Source organism: Schistocerca serialis, unplaced genomic scaffold, assembly GCF_023864345.2.
Source record: "Schistocerca serialis cubense isolate TAMUIC-IGC-003099 unplaced genomic scaffold, iqSchSeri2.2 HiC_scaffold_1211, whole genome shotgun sequence".
Classification (NCBI taxonomy): Eukaryota; Metazoa; Arthropoda; class Insecta; order Orthoptera; family Acrididae; genus Schistocerca; species Schistocerca serialis.
The window spans coordinates 232,501-237,500 of NW_026047416.1; the positions used below are offsets into that span (position 1 = coordinate 232,501).

The 5,000-nt window shown below is 51.1% G+C and overlaps 1 non-coding gene across 1 annotated transcript in view; it reads right to left on the bottom strand.

Moving 5' to 3' along the window:
- LOC126435553 (small subunit ribosomal RNA) overlaps positions 1–670 on the bottom strand; it is a 1,909-nt gene extending 1,239 nt beyond the window's left edge. The window contains exon 1 of the ribosomal RNA XR_007580027.1: positions 1–670. This exon is cut by the window's left edge and continues 1,239 nt beyond it. This is a non-coding gene — a ribosomal RNA (small subunit ribosomal RNA).
- Between the last annotated feature and the right edge of the window lie 4,330 nt (positions 671–5,000).

The window sequence follows — 5,000 nt, forward strand, 5'->3', positions numbered from 1 at the left end:
CAGCGTGGGACACAAATCCAACTACGAGCTTTTTAACCGCAACAACTTTAATATACGCTATTGGAGCTGGAATTACCGCGGCTGCTGGCACCAGACTTGCCCTCCAATAGATACTCGTTAAAGGATTTAAAGTGTACTCATTCCGATTACGGGGCCTCGGATGAGTCCCGTATCGTTATTTTTCGTCACTACCTCCCCGTGCCGGGAGTGGGTAATTTGCGCGCCTGCTGCCTTCCTTGGATGTGGTAGCCGTTTCTCAGGCTCCCTCTCCGGAATCGAACCCTGATTCCCCGTTACCCGTTACAACCATGGTAGGCGCAGAACCTACCATCGACAGTTGATAAGGCAGACATTTGAAAGATGCGTCGCCGGTACGAGGACCGTGCGATCAGCCCAAAGTTATTCAGAGTCACCAAGGCAAACGGACCGGACGAGCCGACCGATTGGTTTTGATCTAATAAAAGCGTCCCTTCCATCTCTGGTCGGGACTCTGTTTGCATGTATTAGCTCTAGAATTACCACAGTTATCCAAGTAACGTGGGTACGATCTAAGGAACCATAACTGATTTAATGAGCCATTCGCGGTTTCACCTTAATGCGGCTTGTACTGAGACATGCATGGCTTAATCTTTGAGACAAGCATATGACTACTGGCAGGATCAACCAGGGAGCTGCGTCAACTAGAGCTGAGCAGCCGGCCGCCCGGGAGTGTGTCCCGGGGGCCCGCGCGAACACGCAAGCGTCCGCTCAATTATTCTGCAAACAGGAGGAGGCTGAGCTCCCCTGCACAACACACCTCGAAACCCTCTCAGGTCCCGGCGGCGCGCAGCGCCGTCCTAAGTACTTGGTCGGGTTCGAGAGAGGCGCAATCGCCCGGAGTTAGGCGAGTAGACGCTTTAGGTGCGACCACCCGTGCTCCCAACTGAGCTTGCCGCTGCCGACAGAGGCCCGGGAGCGTGCTGTCGTGGCATTGCCGGCGGGAGACAACACGCGCCACCTACGGTGACCGGCAGCTCCAACGCCAGCGCCACAGAAGGACAAAAGCCCCACTTGGGTGCCGAAGCGAACTCTCCCAGCACAGCGCACGCGCCAACACGTCCGCACAGCTGCGATACAAACCACCTGCGAGAACCGCTGGGGCGACCGAGCAGCAGACGGCGTCGCGGCGCCGAGCGCCGGGCGGCGGCGCATCCTCAGCGCACACAGTCCTCAATCGGACCAGCACACTGCAGATGGCCACCGCGCTTCGCACCGGGCCCGCGAGGACCTGCTTTGGCCGCAAGGCGCCGCGAGCAGGGGGCGCCGGCGCGCAGCTGCGCCGCCTGCCGCGTCCGTCGGCCGGCGCGCCTGCCACTGGCCGCCCCCACCAGCCGGCTGTAGCGCGTGCGCCCACGCACCGCGCTGCCAGCACGCCGGGCGGCCCCCCCTCACCGGCCGGGGACGGTCCCACCCAGCCACCGCCGCGTATCGCCTCACACCCAGATCCCCTTTCACGTTCGTGGGCATGGTGGGTCCCCTTTCACGTTCGTGGGCATGGTGGGTATCCCTGAAACAACCGGTTAATAGCTCGACCGATCGTCGCCAACACTGATTCACCTCTAGCGAGAACAACCGCACCACAACGGGTTACCTGTTGTTCATTTGCGTAACGTCACCAGCAAACGTAGACGTCCATCGCCATTTGCAACGAGTATTGCATGCCTGTGTCAGGTGTCACAACACACTACGTCTGCCCACATAGACGCAACAACATGTGCACGCCTCGAGAACACGTGGAAGGTAGCCCCCGTACGTATGCGGTGTCCATTGCGCGAACGACTGTCAGCCGGCCTCTGCAGGATGTCGCAGATGTGGAACGCGGTGCAACATGCTATCACGGTGTGTGAGAAGAGACGACTACGTCCGAATACACGCTCCACTACATCAACAGACTGCTCATGCTGATCGCCATCCAGGGCGTCCGTTCCTCCCACACGTCTGAATGGCGTACCACACTGCAATCCAGCTCTTATAGGGAGACGACACGTAGCTGCGTGCACAATATTTGGACTGTATGGTCTGCCGTTGCTAGGCGCAGTCGTCGTACGGTCACACATGTGCCACGATGTATCATTCAGTACATACGGACCAATGTGCAGTACAGTTTGTGGGTTTTGCGTACATCGGCGGACAGGTGACAGGCCGTACCACAACGTAGGCTGAGTACGTCGGCATGCGAAGGGCATTGAACATGCAAACTTCTCAACGACCAGCTTGCGAAGGCAGGGGGGAAGGGGGGGGGGGCATGTACGTCCTGCTGCTATCCACATTACAGTGTATAGCAGGAGCATGTGGAAAGTCAGCAACACCTGCAAGGTGTTTAACATGACGCGATACACAGGGGACCGGGCAGTGCGAATAGCGAACTATATTGCGAGGGTTGCGGTTAGGCAACACTACACTAATTTAACGAGTTGCATAACAATTACAGAGCAGGTTCAGCGACAACGTGCGTCAGGTTAAGGCGCAATATAGGTTAGGTTAAGGCACAACATGGGTTACGTTAAAGCACAAATTAGGTTACGTTAAAGCACAAATTAGGTTACGTTAAAGCACAAATTAGGTTACGTTAAAGCACAAATTAGGTTACGTTAAAGCACAAATTAGGTTACGTTAAAGCACAAATTAGGTTACGTTAAAGCACAAATTAGGTTACGTTAAAGCACAAATTAGGTTACGTTAAAGCACAAATTAGGTTACGTTAAAGCACAAATTAGGTTACGTTAAAGCACAAATTAGGTTACGTTAAAGCACAAATTGGGTTACGTTAAGGCACAACATGGGTTACGTTAAGGCACAACATGGGTTACGTTAAGGCACAACATGGGTTACGTTAAGGCACAACATGGGTTACGTTAAGGCACAACATGGGTTACGTTAAGGCACAACATGGGTTACGTTAAGGCACAACATGGGTTACGTTAAGGCACAACATGGGTTACGTTAAGGCACAACATGGGTTACGTTAAGGCACAACATGGGTTACGTTAAGGCACAACATGGGTTACGTTGAGGCACAACATGGGTTACGTTGAGGCACAACATGGGTTACGTTGAGGCACAACATGGGTTACGTTAAGGCACAACATGGGTTACGTTAAGGCACAACATGGGTTACGTTGAGGCACAACATGGGTTACGTTGAGGCACAACATGGGTTACGTTGAGGCACAACATGGGTTACGTTGAGGCACAACATGGGTTACGTTGAGGCACAACATGGGTTACGTTGAGGCACAACATGGGTTACGTTGAGGCACAACATGGGTTACGTTGAGGCACAACATGGGTTACGTTGAGGCACAACATGGGTTACGTTGAGGCACAACATGGGTTACGTTGAGGCACAACATGGGTTACGTTGAGGCACAACATGGGTTACGTTGAGGCACAACATGGGTTACGTTGAGGCACAAATTAGGTTACGTTGAGGCACAAATTAGGTTACGTTGAGGCACAAATTAGGTTACGTTGAGGCACAAATTAGGTTAGGTTAAGGTACAATATGGGTTAGGTTAAGGTACAATATGGGTTAGGTTAAGGTACAATATGGGTTAGGTTAAGGTACAATATGGGTTAGGTTAAGGTACAACATGGGTTAGGTTAAGGCACAACATGGGTTAGGTTAAGGCACAACATGGGTTAGGTTAAGGCACAACATGGGTTAGGTTAAGGCACAACATGGGTTAGGTTAAGGCACAACATGGGTTAGGTTAAGGCACAACATGGGTTAGGTTAAGGCACAACATGGGTTAGGTTAAGGCACAACATGGGTTAGGTTAAGGCACAACATGGGTTAGGTTAAGGCACAACATAGGTTAGGTTAAGGCACAACATAGGTTAGGTTAAGGCACAACATAGGTTAGGTTAAGGCACAACATAGGTTAGGTTAGGGCACAACATAGGTTAGGTTAAGGCACAACATAGGTTAGGTTAAGGCACAACGTAGGTTAGGTTAAGGCACAACATAGGTTAGGTTAAGGCACAACATATGTTAGGTTAAGGCACAACATAGGTTAGGTTAAGGCACAACATAGGTTAGGTTAAGGCACAACATAGGTTAGGTTAAGGCACAACATAGGTTAGGTTAAGGCACAACATAGGTTAGGTTAAGGCACAACATAGGTTAGGTTAAGGCACAACATAGGTTAGGTTAAGGCACAACGTAGGTTAGGTTAAGGTACAACGTAGGTTAGGTTAAGGTACAACGTAGGTTAGGTTAAGGTACAACGTAGGTTAGGTTAAGGTACAACGTAGGTTAAGGTACAACGTAGGTTAGGTTAAGGCGCAATGTAGGTTAGGTTAAGGTACGATATAGCTGAGGTTAAGGTACAATATCGCTTAGGTTAAGGTACACATTGTTGTAGGGAAAGGTGTATTTGGGGGGGGGGGGCGGCAGGTTCGTTGATAGTGATTATCGTAAGTGCATGCCTGCGGGATCATCCGATTTGTCACGTCAGGATGCACTTGTGGCTCATGACAGGCGGCGCTCCGATTCCAAGGTTATGGCAGATGTGTGTCTTTCATTCCTGCCATTGTTTGTGTACTGTGACAGGAGGCAGTATTGTGATGTTGGGTGCACCCCTGTGTAGGACATGTGTGGGTGTTCGTGGCTTAACTGAGCAATGGCGGATGTCGGAAGGGTGGGATATTCTGTTTTGTGGGTGGACCTCCCGGTCTGGTTATGATAGTGTGGATTGTGTAATGTGGCGGAGAGGATGCACCGGATGTTCTTCCATGCTGGTGGTTAGATATTGTGTGTGTGCCTGTTAGAGGCAGAGAGTAGTGTGTGATAGTGTCTGGCTGACGTGTGGTTCTCATTGTGTGCAGAGTCTTTCAGCATGTATAGGGACGGTTGTATATATTATCTGTATTCTGATGGCTCTGCATCTATTACTAATCAGTGCCGTGTATACGGTTACTCTGGTTCCAGTCGAAACTGTTCTATCTCTGTACATTAG